Source organism: Gymnoscopelus braueri, assembly GCF_963280865.1.
Source record: "Gymnoscopelus braueri genome assembly, chromosome: 11".
Classification (NCBI taxonomy): domain Eukaryota; kingdom Metazoa; phylum Chordata; class Actinopteri; order Myctophiformes; family Myctophidae; genus Gymnoscopelus; species Gymnoscopelus braueri.
Genome location: NC_137613.1, coordinates 39,328,808 through 39,346,307, shown reverse-complemented (window position 1 = coordinate 39,346,307; position 17,500 = coordinate 39,328,808). Strand labels below are relative to the sequence as shown.

General features: G+C 42.0%; 1 long non-coding RNA gene across 1 annotated transcript; it reads left to right on the top strand.

Moving 5' to 3' along the window:
- Nucleotides 1-2,614: 2,614 nt before the first annotated feature.
- Nucleotides 2,615-4,320, top strand: LOC308095342. Its single transcript, XR_013934057.1, has 3 exons — nucleotides 2,615-2,740; nucleotides 3,521-3,628; nucleotides 3,934-4,320. It is a non-coding gene; the product is annotated as an uncharacterized lncRNA (long non-coding RNA).
- Nucleotides 4,321-17,500: the final 13,180 nt, after the last annotated feature.

Here is a 17,500-nt window from a genome sequence, read left to right as displayed (position 1 = left end):
GTTAAGAAGGAGAGAGAGAGGTCAGCGGAGAGAACAACATGGAGGAAGAAAGGGGACACAATGAGGGAGAAGATAGAAAGGAAAGAAAAGATGGTGATGAGAGTGAAAGTCACAGAGTAAGAGTGGAAAAGAATGTTGTGAACATTTTGTGATTATGACACAGGCGTGCACATGGCCTTTTTAGCAGCCATTTTTTATGAAAAATAATTATAGAATGCTCCTCCCTTCATCCCACACACACAAGGTGAGATTTAAAACCATGTAAAATTGGTTCTTCTGAATGATATTTTTTTAAATCCCGATTTGACATTGTGATCACCATAAACCACACTTATGTTAAAACTGAGCTAAAACTCCTTGCTAGCTCTAAAAGGTCTATAGAGGTTTGGATGGAGCTAGAAGGTTGAAGTGCAAGCACCATGAAAGACCAAATGTGATCTCAATGGAGGACTGGGCTTGCACACGGGCAAACAATACACTCTGGTTCACCTCATTATTCATTTTTACAACCTTGAGCACACCCATGTAAGAGAAGGTAATGAGTGTAGCAACCAATCATCAGGCTCAATGATTGCAAGGGTGCCCTCTGGTGGTTGCATGCAAAGGTCAGTGGGGAAACTACCTGACAGCTCCACAGAAAAAGCTGTCAAATGTGTTTATTTCTATGTACATTGCGCTAAACATGACATTTCCATATAAACAATACCTTTGTTATTAACTGTAATTACTTTCAGGCAGCCAAAGTCAAGCTGAGTTTCCACAAGGTTAAGTGCATTGTAGGTAACAGTAAAACCGGCATTAAAACCTTATCAATTTGGTCTGCCTTAGTTACTTCCCCTGTCGCTTTGTCTCTCAGGTGGTCGTCTCTCTGTTTCTCTTCTATATCTCTCTGCTCATCTCTCTGCTCATCTCTCTTACTCTCCATTCTCTATCCTATCTCTGTGTATCTTAACCCTCTCCCTTCTCATTTTCTCTCAAAGTGCTGAGACAAAAATACACTTGAAAAGCTGCACATCCAACTGTCAGTGCAGAAGAAATGTAATGGGTGTGTGTGCATGCATGCGTGCGTGCGTGCGTGAGTGCGTGCGTGACTCTGTGTGCGAGTGTGTGTGTGTTAGTACTTTTTCTTTGTGAGAAAGAAAAGTCCCAACAAACATATAAAGATGAGGAAAATTACGGACACAGGCCATTTTGCTTGTCCTCACTTTTCTAGAGGCTGTTTTAGGGTGAGGTTAGATTTTGTTGTTTACTGGAGCTGGAGCACGCACAAACGCACACACTCCACCCTATTTCCCTGCTTTTCCTCACTTCACCTCTGATGATAAACATGCTGCCTTGGCGAACTTGAAGTTTGTCATTTCTGTGTCTCTCCCTCTCACAGCAATGGCCAATGTTTTGATTTTCTGAAGGACATCCAAGCAGACTCTGTACCCAAACAAAAAGGTATTTACCTACAGTATTTGTACTGGCATAAAAAGTTCCACACACACAAACCATGGTTATTTCACAAATAGGAGCAGCCAGAGCAGCTTACTGCAACAACCATTTTTCCCAACTGACAGGTGAGTGGCTGAAGCAGGACACAGCAACAGCATTAATTTGATTGAATTTCTCTACAAAAAGCTGTGTAGGGCTACAACTTTTCATTATTTTCTTAGCAATACATACATTCGAAAAAATATATATTATACAATATACTCAAAAGTATTCCGATGCAACGCTTTTTTGCTATTTTGTTTTATTGTAATTGATTAGTTCATTAACTGTTGCAAACCCAAAAAGCTGCAATGATAATACAGACACTACCCCAGGAAGGGACTTTAGCAGAGTCCATCGGTGACTCTGAACTTGTACAATTTGCTTTAAATTAAGTGTCATGTTTCTGTTTCTCTGCTTTTCCACCTTCTATCCAGGGAGAATTCACCCATAGCAGTGACCTTCACATTTATACATCACATACAAATATTCATAGACTGACAGTCTAACCTTCTTCTACTCTTTGCTGTATTCAAGTGCACCTTGGGATGAATGTTTGTCGTTCACTTTTTCCGTCCAGATTGCCCAGTTTGTCCCAGGATTTGAATCGGTGACCTTAAGCTTCATCACAAGCCTACTGTACTTCTCTAACCTCAAGACAAGTGGTTCCCAAACTTTTTAGCTTGAGACCCAAACTAGCCCGGGACGCAAACTAGTGAAAATAGCCGACTTGTAGATTGGCTATTTTCACTACTTCTTAAAAGTATGTTTCTCCTCTAACTAATGTATTAAAAAATATATATTTTTTCGCAACTTAATTAAAAAATATATATATTTTTTTATAATAATAATTAAAAACTAAATGTAGGAAACAAAAAATAAGGGTTATTTACTCGTGGCCCACGACCCACAGAAATCGGTCCCGACCCACTGTTTGGGAAACAGTGCTCTAGACCGCTACTGCAACTACTTAATTATGTCTTTCTAATCAGGGACTAATTTAGACCTCAAACAAGAGATGAATACATTTAACTTCGACAACTAACTCTTGCATTTCATTCCTCACAAGATATTTCTTCATATGGGGCAATAAAATCCAGTGGCAGCAAAGGTTAATTTCCTAATTTGCATCTAGTTATGAAAATATTATGAATAATGTGTTTAATATTGACTTTTCAGACAACAGACGTTGCAGTCATGCGAATCATAATGAAGACATTCGTGGTGTTTTGCCTGGCTGTTAATTTTGCTGTATTTGCTCTGGGTAAGAGACGGGTGTTGATAAACAAAATCAACATTCTTATTATTAACTCCCACACATTTGTTGCGTAGCAGTGTCAAATGGGACTGAATAGGAACAGTGCAGTTTGAAGTTTGGATGTAGTAGACTGCCCTGGCATCAGTTTATGCTGTGTTGTCACTAATAAATCACAATCTATAATCTATGTGTGTGTGTGTGTGTGTGTGTGTGTGTGTGTGTGTGTATGTATATATATATATATATATATATATATATATATATATATATATATATATATATATATATATATATATACACACACACATACACAGACACACACACACACACACACACACACACACACACACACACACACACACACACACACACACACACACACACACACACACACACACACACACACACACACACACACACACACACACACACACAGTATGCTACTGTATATATAACATCTGAGCATAAGCCCTTTGCTTCCTTGCTATAACACTGCAGCCTTCAATAATTCATATTTAAAAGCATACAATATATCTACCACACTTTTTATGTAGACCTACCTACTGTAGTTCACTTGTCCAAAACAGGGCCCTTGAGTAACACTTGAATTAGGCTTGTCCATAAAATCATTCCCTATACATTTTGAGATGACCGTTTTGAAGCTTACTGTAGTTCCCTGGTCAGTGCTCTGGTAAAGTTCACAACAATCTACAGTATATTTAATATAGATTGGCGTGTCATGATACTGTATGATCCTATACTTCGTCTCCGTGATCTCTCCTCCAGGCACCTCCCTGCAGTGCTACTCCTGTCCTGAAGGTGCCTCTGGCAAATGTGACAACATCCAGGAGTGCAACAATGGTGATAATTCCTGCCTCAAACTCGACTCTGATGGTGAGATATTTCAACCACTTTCCACATGTTTTATAGGCAAACATTTTGTCATAAAAAAAAATAGCAGGTCTACACGTTCGCAACTTGTCGCTTTGCGATGCGTTGTGAACTTGGTGGTTCTAAAGGGAATGTTGACTAAACCAAAAGATGTTAGATAAGAGCATTTACTACATTTGTTCCACGGTTCCCTGCATGCAACGGTGAAATTAGGGGGCATAGTGAGCCACAGCATTAGCTAATTAATAATAATTTAACATGTGATACGTATGTGTTTGTTTGTTTGTTTTTCCACAATGTCTCTGTAGGAAGGACCTACACTAAGTGTATCAATTACGCCAACTGTGACTTCATGACACTGGCAGATAACACCGGCCTCCCCCAATTCACCTACTCCTGCTGTCAGTCCAACCTCTGCAATGATATTCCGCAGAAAAGTTTATTTCAGCGGTTTAAAGAGAAATTAGGTTTTAACTAGGGAAATCTGCTTCATTCGAATGAAGCAGATTTCTTTTTTTCCAGCTGCCATTTTTTTCCCATCACATCAGTGCCATTGGGTTTATAATTTCTCCAGACATTTTATTTCATTTAGCATTTCAGAGTTTGTTCAAAGTGTTGAGAGAGTTTCCAATTACAGCTGAAACCTACAAGTGTTTTGTTTGGTGGCATGCGTTAATAGCAAGCTCTGGTGTCAGTTCTGGGCCTACACTGTATAATCTAACCTGACATAATCCTGACTGTTCATTTAATTTAACTGAGAGTTTAAAGATGGATCTGTAAAACCTGTCAAATACTAATGTTGTTCGTTGAATATTCCAAAAATAAACTATAAACACATTATCATATGAGGATTCATTCATTACCAAATGCAACAGTATGAAAACCTATACAGTATGTGCAAATATAGGCTTGTTGTACAGTGTACTGAGTCTGTGTGTGTGTGTGTGTGTGTGTGTGTGTGTGTGTGGGGGGGGTATATATATATTTTAGGAATAGCATTAAGACCCAGAGCTGCTAATTAAATTAAAGGACCACTTCACCCATTTTCAACCTTTTCAATCTTCATATAATGCACATTATAAGATGGTACCATTTTTGTTTACTTGGTCTGTCGCAGAGGAGGGCTGTGGACAGTTCAGAAACCCGCCTACCAGTGACATCATCGATGGGGAATCCCATCGAATAGAAACTGCAGGCTTTCTATTCCTGGTAAGTTAGCACGCAATAACAGAAAGCATTGTTCTCGCATTGCTTGAAATTACCAAGCATGATATCAGTGGTAGTAGGCGGGTTTCTGAACTGTTCACAGCCCTCCTATGAGACACAGACCAAGTAGACAAAAGTGGTACCATATAATGAGCATTAGTGAGGACCAATTATGTGAAGTTGAGAATGGCTGAAGTGGTTCTTTAAGCACTACGCACCTGACAGCGCATTTTACTACTACTGTGTGTGTGTGTGTGTGTGTGTGTGTGTGTGTGTGTGTGTGTGTGTGTGTGTGTGTGTGTGTGTGTGTGTGTGTGTGTGTGTGTGTGTGTGTGTGAGAGAGGACATTCCTACATTTCTGTTTTTGTTCAAGAGTGAATACATCTACAGTAAATGTGTTCACTTTAATTAAGAGGAGTAGGCTACAACATCTGTTTTCTGAAGCTGTGTATGTGGATTCTTGTTGCAGGCTGAAGTAGTGCCTAGTTAAGGGCAACGTTAAGGAATTATGGTTAAAGTTTGTGTCAGAGAGTATAATACTGTACTGTACTACTGTACTGTATGAGACAACTGACAGTCCCCACAAGTATACTTTTACAGAACTGTATAAAGTGTTTGCCAATAACGCCTGTGTGTGTGTGTGTGTGTGTGTGTGTGTGTGTGTGTGTGTGTGTGTGTGTGTGTGTGTGTGTGTGTGTGTGTGTGTGTGTGTGTGTGTTTTCAAAACCTATCCAGGTGGCAAGGTAATTAAAAACATTTCTCACGGTTGGTTTTATGTCCAAACCTTAACGCTAACATCTGGCCAAGTCAGGGAGAAGAGTATTGTGTGTGTGTGTGTGTGTGTGTGTGTGTGTGTGTGTGTGTGTGTGTGTGTGTGTGTGTGTGTGTGTGTGTGTGTGTGTGTGTGTGTGTGCGCGCGCGCAGACGCGCGCCCATGTGTACAAACGCATGCGTGCATAGCGAGTGTGCACATTCGCCTGGCTTATCAGTTAACTGCTGAGAAATGCCAGGTTCAGCGTTGTGTGGTAACAAAAATCCCTTCATTACGTAATCAGATAGATACACAGTGACTGTTATTTTCAGCCCATGAAAACAAAAAAACACAGAAGATGAACACCAAGCATTGTTGACTTGCCTGTCTCTGAAAAGTGCAGATGTCATATTTCAGCAAATGAGCACCAGTCTCAAGTAGTACAGTCTGGGTCAAAAAATGTTTATTTGCTTGTTACAGATCCAGCTGTCTGTTCATGACCATTAAAAATGTACCTTGTTTCTCAAGGGTTATTGGGAGGTGGAAAATGCTTTCAGACCATCTGGATCTATGTACTGAACACTATATGACTCCTGTCATGTCACATGTCAGCTTCATTATGTGAATTAAATATCTCATCCTGACATCACTGAATCCTCCTTCACTTGTTTATTTTTGTTTTCTTCCCAGTTTCCATCTTAATCAGTCGGCGATGTACAGGATGTAATCCATGAGTGTAACTTTGTTCTGACAGTGATACAATACAACCTATAATGTTACACCCACAAAGAAACAAATGTTCCACATATACCACTGGGAACATAATACAGCTAATCTTTTTGAAGTCGAACTTTTTCTGCCCTTGAGTTTCAACTAGTTAGTGCAAGTAGAACGGAATCGTGACACCATGGGTTGAAATCCAGCTAAGGACCTATGTTGCACACATTATTCTTCCTCTCCGGCCCCGCTTCCATGTCTTTCCGCCACTAATAAAGCAGAGATGGCTTACAAAAATAATAATCTTTTAAAAAGCTTGTTAGAATTGTGTCCTATTATTGGTCAACCTGGCACATGGCTGTGCTTTTCTGTCACTGTTCCACCGCAATTACCATGGAAACCAGGCCTGTGGTGCCAACTAGAGAGACGTAGCACCACAAGGCTATCACTGGAAGTCTACAGTATGCATGATGTTTTTTTAATCAAGTCTAATCCAAAACCAATTAGTTTCAGACTAGGATGGACAGAAAAAAATATCCCTCCCTGCCTGTCTCCCACTTTCCCCCCCCTCTCTCCCCTTCCTCCTTTGTCCTCACTTTAACTCATTCTCTCTCTTCCTCTGCCCCCCCTCTGTTCCTCTTCCTCTGTCTCTAAATTCTGCTATTTATTTCTCCATCTCTCTTTCTTCTCTAGTTCAGAAGTAGTCTGTCTTCTCTGCCTTGTACACGCACGCACGCACGCATGCACACACGCACGCACGCACGCACGCACGCACACACACACACACACACACACACACACACACACATACACACACACACACACACACACACACACACACACATTGACACACACTTTTTGTAGTGATCCAATCAGCTCCAAAAACCCCAGCTCCTCTCCGCTTCACCTCATACCTCTGCTTCTCCCTTCTTGTCTCCTCTCCTCCCCTCTCCCATCATCTCCAAACCTTTGATCTACAAAAGGAGAAAAAATGTGGATCAACAAAGGCGAGGGAAATAATTCAGTGCCATTTCCTAGTCAAATTAGCTTTTGTTTTGACTTTTGGAAGGATCTCTTCAATAGCATTTCCACTTTACACAGTGACAGAATGACACGTAACATACGTGAAACTGTCAGAAATAAAGGATACAAACCACACCATATGAGGGATACAAAGTACAGGATATGGAGAGATGGTTATCCTGGCCTCATGCAAAGGCATGATGAGCATTTCATAGTTTAAGGTCCACACGACCTCTGAGTGACCATAAGGTGAACCATTTCTTTGTTGAATGGAGTGGTGCAAGCGGTCACAGTCACATCCCTTTGACTTGATTTATGGTTGTCGTGGATTTTCAGAACTCTAGCTAGCTAGCATTACCTCAGGAACAAAGTCACACGAAACGTGAATCATGAATGATTGTTGTATTAATTGTTGTAACAATGAAGAGATATAAACTGGTACAGAACGACCCTCAAGTGATTTCTGCCTGTCTTGACTCTGACCAAACCCCAGCCCCTATATACATCTGAAACCCCATGTGACAGCACATTGTTTCCTATTCATGTACCTATCTACCATCTGCTCTAACAAGAACACATGGTAGTGCATTTAGTTGCCTGGGTCACAGGTCCAGGCTACAGGTCACTAGATACAAAGCTTACTACAAACTGGTTACACTGATGGGGTAACTCTGTATATTAAGGACAGGTCTTATGCTATTATGAGCACATTTATAATGCATTATAATGCGTTCATAAGGCAACATAAGACTTGTTATAAATATTTATAATCATGTATGACAACTTATAATAACAAGGTTTATGATGTATTATAAGTGCTGGTCATAATGCATTATAAGCTCAGTGGAACAGCACATTATAACTACTATAACTTAGGTAGGTTATGAGTGTCTTTGTTATAAGTTGTTATGCATAATTATAAACATTTATAACGAGTGTTATGAGGCCTTACAACTGCATTATAAATGTGATTATAATGCATTATAATCATGACCTTTAAGTAAAGTATTACATAGTAGCTATATTGTGCTGTTCTGCTGAGCTTATAATGCATTACTTTATGACCAGCACATAAACCTTGTTATCAGTTGTTATGTCTGAATATAAAAATGTATAACGAGTGTTATAATGCCTTATAAGCACATTATAATGCATAATAAATGCAATTACAATGCATTATATCCGACCTTTAAGTAAAGTGTTTACCTCATGGGGTTTAGACAGATGCTATAGGTTTGATATTTACGTGATATCTGCAGCACTGCGGTGCTGCTATGACGACTGAATTGCCCTTGCGGAATCAATGAAGGTCTGTCCGTCCGTCTGTCCGTCTATATATCTATCTAAATTGTTTTTTCTTTTCACTCTACTTGAGCGGACTTAAACTGACAAAATTCTGAGATACACAGAGTGCAGCCAGGCTCGCAGAGCCTTCCAGGTCACCCCCCGTGTTGTCTTATCTGTCACCTTAAAAGCTCCTCTCTGTCATTCTCCTCATCCCTCTTCCTCTCTCTGCCCCTCAGAGCGCTCAGGTATCTGTATATATGTCAGGGTCCCCAAGAGGCTTTATGCGTCACGGAGACTGGTGTCATGTGCACTGATACATACAGTACACGTATACGTATACAGTACGCTTACAGTACATGCTGTATATAAACTTACACACAAGGTCACATGCCAGCAGACACTTGCACACAAAGAGATACATAATCAGTCACAAACTTGCATGGAGGGTTACATGCCTGTACTGTATATGTGTGCACGTCACGTCAAGTGTACGTGTACACATACTGTAAACACACGCACACGCACGCACGCACGCACGCAGATCTTACAAACCTGGAGCTGGGAGCGTTAAGAGCCGCAAGTAGCACAAGGGACAAGATTCTACAGTACCTCAGAGGTTGACATTTACACAAATACTGTGTGCAACACACATAGCAGAGATTGAGACAGAGGGGGCAAGGGCTTCGAATACAGAAAGGCATTTGACTGCATACTGTATAGCGTTACTGTAGTAAAGAAAATAGTTTCTATTTTCCCCTGTGGGTTGATTGTGTCATCAGAGCTAATACAGCATCGTGTGAAATGTGCAGCGGAATCCCAGAAGGCCCTTTTCCTTGATCTGTCCACAAGAGCTGGGATGACATAACATAATCATGTATGTGATGCGATGAAGAAAACTGAAGCTTCACTTATTTTTTCCACATGTGTATAATATGAGCTAAACACATACATCCTATATGTTTCATTTACCAGAGTCCCCGAGGGGTCTGTGCTTTTCAGTGTGCGATGGACTGACACAAATACAAACACAGACAAAGAAAAAGACACAGAGACTCTCTCACACACACACACGCATGAGCTCACACATGCACGCGCACACACACACACACACACACACACACACACACACACACACACACACACACACACACACACACACACACACACACACACACACACACACACACACACACACACACACACACACACACACACACACACACACAACAACTGAGGTCCCCCACCCACTCCACATCCCTCTTCACCCTTGACCCCTGTTCCTTTGGCCCTATATGCTTCAGTGGTCATTAGATATTATCCAGACAATGGGGCTCTGCACGTGCGTGTGTGAGTGCATGTGAGCGAGGGAGGGAGTTGATACTGAACTGAAAGAAGTGGTTTTAATTCAATAGTTCAGCCAAACGTCCCTTTAGCTTTTTGAATTCCCTGACGGTCTTTGAGAGAAAGAGAAACAAAGGGAGTCAGATCCTTAAACAGCATCCCAAAGCTGTGTGACTGTGACTTCTCTTAAATTGTTCGGTCTTGGCTCTTAAAGCGGGCTACTTTCATGTTGGTAGAGCTAAGGGCTTACAGTATTTCTCCGTTACATAAGAGTGGAGACAAATTGGCTGCTTACAACTACCTGGCCATCTGGACGAGCAGTACTCTGGGGAACAGCTACAGTAATTGGCTTTCTCCCCCCCCCCAAAAAAAACACTACAGAACTGACCATGTCTACACACTTCACTCTAATTAATCAACACTGGAAAGAGAATCGAAAGAGAAAAGGTTTGACATGCTTTGTTATTATTATTAATATTAGCCTAATATTATTATTATTATTGGCGTTGTTGTGGTGGTGGTTATTATATTAATAGCATTGCCATTAAACAAACTGATTGAACTGCTCTAGCCAGTTTGTTGTGTTCTGAAAATAGCCAAATGGACTGACTGGCAGTATACTGTACTTCCATGCTGGAAGTACATACACGGGGGTAAACAATTGTTGAGTGTTGGAGGCTGTAAAAGGTTTATTCATATTTATGACGCTTTAAAACCCAAAAGTGTTAAAACCAGATCTTTGTTGACTGAGATAGCTACATGTGAGTATGACAATGGTGACAACAAAGCAAAAGAGAGAGAGAGAGAGAGAGAGAGAGAGGTGACATCATTATGTCTCACGTACCCCCCTGCACACATACACCACCCACCACCCCCTAGTCCCCATATGGACCCTCTCCTGAGAGAAAAACCTATCAGGGAGACGTATGTGCGCGTGTTTACAGCGTCTGTATGTGTGTGCGTGTGAGTGTGTGTGTGTGTGTGTGTGTTTGCATGCGTGTGTGTGTGCGCGTGAGACAGAGAGAGGGGCCAGTGCACCAGTCTGGAAATAGGGGCCACATTAATCTTATTTGTCATAACCTGTCCTTTGGGACACATGGACCCCCACCCAACACACACACACACACACACACACACACACACACACACACACACACACACACACACACACACACACACACACACACACACACACACACACACACACACACACACACACACACACACACACACTGACCCCCTCCTGTGTGCTATCAGTATCTGCGTTGGCCAGAAAGAGTGAAGCTAATTACATGTGAGAGTTAAGAGGCTGGAAAACAGACAAAGACAGGGAGTGTGTATTTGTGTGTGTGTGTGTGTGTGTGTGTGTGTGTGTGTGTGTGTGTGTGTGTGTGTGTGTGTGTGTGTGTGTGTGTGTGTGTGTGTGTGTGTGTGTGTGTGTGTGTGTGTGTGTGTGTGTGTGTGTGTGTGTGTGTGTGTGTGTGTGTGTGTGTGTGTGTGTGTGTGTGTGTTCATAGCCTTTGTTTAGCATAGTCAGATACTACCCAGTGTTAATGTTACTGCTATGAATATAGGCCAATAAAACAAACAATTATTAAACCGTTCTGTTCTAATTCATGCACAGATGAGAGTATAAGTGTGTGTGTGTGCGCGTGTGTGTGTGCGTGTGTGTCTGTGTGTGTGTGTGTTGACAGGACAAAGGGTCATTATACCGGTCTGTCTGTCTCTCTGTCTCTGTTGCCCATCAGAATGCTGTTGCCTACATGTCCCAGAGGTCATTGCTGTCATAGCGCCTAATCTCAGTCTGGTGGTTTGGAGGTTATTCTGTGGTTTGAGAAGAAAAAAAAAACATCTCACGCCCCACTTGAACCAGAACACACCAGCAATGTCAAACATGCTGCATGTTGTGGGAATGGGCAAAGCAAGGGGGGACAAAAAGTATTATGTCAGCACTGATTGAGTCAGCAGTTAAATGAGGGCTGGTGATGGAAGCGATCAAGCCACAACTGCAATGATTTGCCTCCAACATTTAAATTTGATTGCAACAGCAAAATCACATCAAATATTATTTGGTGTTCAGTCAGCAAAAGGCTACGGCTTATGACACAGAGCTTGAAAGATGATTCATTAAGATATAATTATTCTTTTATTGTCTTTAATAAAGAAAAGTCTTGGTTGGGTATGCACCAGTACCACTCCTTCATTGCATATAAAATACAATGTTGTTTTCTCCGTTTTTAATGGATGCAGTCTGCATGGAATTATAGGACCAATACACGCCCCAAGGTGAACATTTTCAGTTATACCACAGGAAAACAAGCACAGAATGTAGGCCAGTGGTGCATATTACACTGAAATTGGTAACCTAATCGAATTATGTGATTCCACGGTTTGCAGTAGCCTTGGTTTTCCGGATTCAGGTCTCTATCTTTGTTTGTTTTGCTGTCCAAAAACAAATGGTTTTAGGTTCAACGAATGATGCAACAGCTGCACGATAAAGTTTATTTACTGGCAAATGTCGAAATGTAGCAAACATTACCTACTGTTTGTTCAGTTTCTCATTCTCATGTCGCTTTTTCCATTTGCTCTCTCTCTGCTCTCTCTCTCTGCCTTTCTGTCCCCCTCCCCATAGTATTTGATAATATTTGCATGTAAAAACATGCATGTAAAAAAAGCTATTTCCCCAATGTAGTCTTGTGAGGCAATTTTGTACTTAAAGGTGAAGTGTTTATACAGATTGCTATTTCCATTTGGCCAAAGGAGGTGTAGAACTGACCTTCACCATACTGGTTGACATACCCACAAGCAGTCACTTTGTCAAGGCGGGGATAATGCCATCTGGATTTACTGTACAGTGTGGCCATGCATCTTACCCCCGCAATGTTACTTGTGCGGCTTTGTTCACAAAACTACACACCCTACACACTTGCTATCAATACACAATAAAATCCTATTAAAATACCTTTGAGAGTGTACAAATGTAATGTAAATTTAATGTAATGTTACGTGTGTACACTCGGTGTTACAAATGAATTAACCCCTTAAAACATATACCTCGTTGACGGGTGCCCCCTGGGGGTCTGTACTTGGCCCCCTCCTTTTTCCTGCTACACCAAATCTCTTCACCGACTTACAAGCTTGTAGATCTGCTATTTTTGTCAAATGTTCACCTATTTTCCCAAACGTCTGCCTATGTCCAGAATACGGATGCTAGAGTTCATAATGGTTAATGATGTTAAATATGGACGGCAAGGCATTAGATTACTTTTTGTTTCTAGTCATAAGACCATACAATAATAATATGGGATTATGCCTATAGGAACAAATCATGGTCTATCATAGCCAGTGGTGGAAAAAGTACTTAAATTCTTTACTTAAGTAAAAGTACCAATACTGCAATATAAAAATACTCTGTTACAAGTCCAGAATTCAAAATTTACTTGAGTAAAAGTACAGAAGTATTGGCATCAAAATGCACTTAAAGTACCAGAAGTAAAAGTGCTAAAATATTTGAAAATAGCAGATCTATGCGTTGTGAGCTTGTAGATCGGCTATTTTCAAATAGCCTAGGTAAAGTGGTTAATGTATGTTTTATAATGTAATAATTTATATCTGAAAAGTAACTAGTAACTAAAGTTTTCAAATAATTGTAGTGGAGAGTAAAAGTACAATATTTGCCTCTGAGATGTAGTGGAGTAGAAGTAAAAGTATTGGAAATTGGAATTACTCAAGTAAAGTACAAATACCTCAAAATTGTACTTAAGTACAGTACTTAAGTAAATGTACTTAGTTACTTTACACCACTGAGCACATTTTATGTGCTGCATGAAAGTTTCACGGAGACATAACGCTACCAGCTAATATGGTATATGCAAGTGCTGGCTATCTTGTTTTGTTCCCAATGTCTTGTTTCTGCAACCGCCCAATCTCCCTCTCTCTTGCTCTACCTCAGTCTCTCTATCCCCTAGGCCAAAGTACAGCTGCTATCAGATTTCTCTCTGCTTGGTTCTTTTCAATTAGACTGCTCACTTCCCCCAGCTCTCGTGTGTCGTGTGTGTGTGTGTGTGTGTGTGTGTGTGTGTGTGTGTGTGTGTGTGTGTGTGTGTGTGAGTGTGTAAAGTTGAAGGAAGCCAGCGTGTATGAGTGTGTGTTCGCGTGCACATACCACCTGAGGAAAGAAACCATAGTGAATTCTATTAAGAAGCTTCTCGTTTTCCAACAATCAAAGCGCAGCGAGCGCTCGCCCACTCTTCCTCTCTTCTCTTCTCTTCTCTTCTCTTCTCTGCTCATCTCATCTCATCTCTTCTCTTCTCTTCTCTTCTCTTCTCTTCTCTTCTCTTCTCTTCTCTTCTCTTCTCTTCTCTTCTCTTCTCTTCTCTTCTCTTCTCTTCTCTTCTCTTCTCTTCTCTTCTCTTCTCTTCTCTCCATTGTTGCTGGGGATCTTTGGTTTCTTTCTGTCATAAACATTGTTTGGGGGACGGACAGAACGAGGGACAGGCAGAGAAGAACATGGAAGGAAAAGGGGGGATGTCGTGGTGGTCTGTGCACTTACAAATTATGTTACACACGTGAGTGTGTGTGTGTGTGTGTGTGTGTGTGTGTGTGTGTGTGTGTGTGTGTGTGTGTGTGTGTGTGTGTGTACACAAGGCACAAAAATAGTCCTAGTTGTGTCTGTGTGCAAGTGAGACAATGAAAAACAATGTGTGTGTATGGTAAGTGTGTGTGTGTGTGTGTGTGTGTGTGTGTGTGTGTGTGTGTGTGTGTGTGTGTGTGCGTGTGCGTGCGTGCGTGCGTGGCTGCGTGCGTGCGTGCGTGCGTGCGTGCGTGCGTGCGTGCGTGCGTGCGTGCGTGCGTGCGTGCGTGCGTGCGTGCGTGCGTGTGTATTTGAGTATGTAGCTGTGCATGTGGGAGAACAATCCAATTATGTTGGTCGTTAAAAGGGAACAGCCAAGCTATCATGTAAGGAGAGACAAGTTCGTTATTATGTATCTCACTCTCTCACCATCATCCCACATCTCTGTCTGTCTGTCTGTCTGTCTGTCTGTCTGTCTGTCTGTCTGTCTCCATTTCTCTCTCTCTCTCTCTCTCTCTCTCTCTCTCTCTCTCTCTCTCTCTCTCTCTCTCTCTCTCTCATGGGCCATCTTTCTCTTTGTCCCTCGCCTGTCTCTCTCACTTATTATTTTATTCAAGCTCACTCTTTCCACTCTATCATGGCTGAAAAGAGCATTAGTGTTGACAGCTGATTGCATTATAGGTGACATCACACACACACACACACACACACACACACACACACACACACACACACACACACACACACACACACACACACACACACACACACACACACACACACACACACACACACACACACACACACACACACACACACACACACACACACACACACACCCCACAGAAATAGACACCCCGGAGATCTGGAAAGAAATCTACAACAATGTATTTATTGATTGATTGATTGAGTTATTGTGACAATTAACACAATGACATTTGAACAGCTAGAATAGTCAGTTAAGTTATGAAAATAACATAACTTTGGCGCTCGGGTGGCACAGTGGTAAAGTCCCTGCCCACCACCACGGAGGTTGTGGGTTCGAATCCACTGTGGTGCATCCGGCTTTGTCGAGCGTCTACACAAACACAATTGTCCTGTGTTCGGGGGAGGGAAGCCGGGCAGGGAGGGTGATAATGGTCTGTGCACGTACTCTTACGGGCTGGGGCGGCACCTGTCAGCGGGGAGTGTTGGGTGGGAGTAATAGGACGAAGGCTCTCTACGCCCTCCTGGTGGGGTATTCTTTTTTGGCTACTCTAAATAAATAAATACATATATATACAGTATAACATCACTTTACTGTAATGCAGCCTTTAAAACGAGGAAAAGACAAGACGTATGCCATATCACGATATCCAAAATACAAGATGATATCTAGTATCACATCATGATATTAATATAATATCAATATATTTCACAGCCCTAATTGTTCCCCTGCTGCTGTCATTACTCTGTTTTATTCCATTCAAGACATTTGACAGTTGTTGTTTTCTAAGTTGTTGTAACAGTTGTTGTCACAGAAAATCTTTTATTTAAATATGTAGTTATGCGTTTATGCATTGAAAGTGTGGCATGTCCACCTCATTCCTTTGGGTCATAAAATAAGATCTTTGAGTGTGCTTTCAGACATGCATGTGTGGGACTGTATATGCGTGTGTGTGTGTGTGTATATGCGTGTGTGTGTGCGCGCGCGTGTGTGTGTGTGTGTGCGCGTGCGTGCGTGCGTGCGTGCGTGTGTGCATGCACTCGTGAGTGTGCGTACCTACGTGCGTGTGCAGTGCCCATAAGACAGCCTGGGGGTTAATTAGAGGATAGCAAACAGAACACATGTGGCAGCAAAATATCTCCTCCTCTCTACATCTCATTTCACACACAACACCCGCTCTGTTGCTCTGTCTCCCTTGTGTATGTGTGTGTGTGTGTGTGTGTGTGTGTGTGTGCGTGCGTGTCCGTCTGTACGAACAGGGTCATGTGTGCTACCCCCACTACCTATCCCAGAGGCACTATTCCCCCCCCCCCCCCCCCCCACACACACACACACGACAATGTTGGTGCAGGTGGATGTGTGGTCAGGAGGTAATTTAAACCAGATGAAGCGGTCCCCTTCAGCCTGTGGCCCCCTTGCTTCGTCAATATCTGGAAGGGAGAAAGAGGGAGGAATGGAGGAATGAGGAATGAGGAGAAGGATGGTTGGAGAGGAGGAGGAGGATATGGGACATAAAGGGGAAACCCATGTAGAATTCACTCCTGGTATTCCAATACTCCTGCCTTCAGTTCTCTGCGAGGGGAGCTGTGGTTTGTTTCTTGACCACCAGGCGTATGTGTGTGTGTGTGTGTGTGTGTGTGTGTGTGTGTGTGTGTGTGTGTGTGTGTGTGTGTGTGTGTGTGTGTGTGTGTGTGTGTGTGTGTGTGTGTGTGTGTGTGTGTGGGTGTGTGGTGGTGGGGGTCTTCAAATATGGGGGAAACGTGTCCATGTTAGTCGCACAAAGAAAACAAAAGAGGAGGTTTGTTGGCCCTATTTCCAATATTTCCTGAATGGCATTGTCATAATTTAGTATTTTGTTTTGTTTAGAGAATGGTTGATAGGAAATAGAGTCATCTTCATCAAGGCTTCATCAAGGACCTATGGGAATTGGGAACTGATCCCAGTGATGTTTTGAAGTTATATGGGTGGTTTAGTTTTCTTACAGTGCCACCAAATGACTGGACAGCCTGTCCAGTCATTTGTTCTCAAGAGAGCTGGCATGTAACACAGAAAACATGAACCAAGTGTTGATGAAGCAACAATAGCCCATTGTCTTTTCTCCAACTAGAGGTTTGGGCCGCAATGTGGCCCTTACAACTACGCCGCACCATATATATGCATCTCCATATATGTGCATTTGACAGTGCCTCTGGGGCCCCTTCTGTTGTGTGTGACATCAGTGCACGTTGAAAATCTCCATGGTTTCTTTTGTGTCTGACATCAGTTCATGTT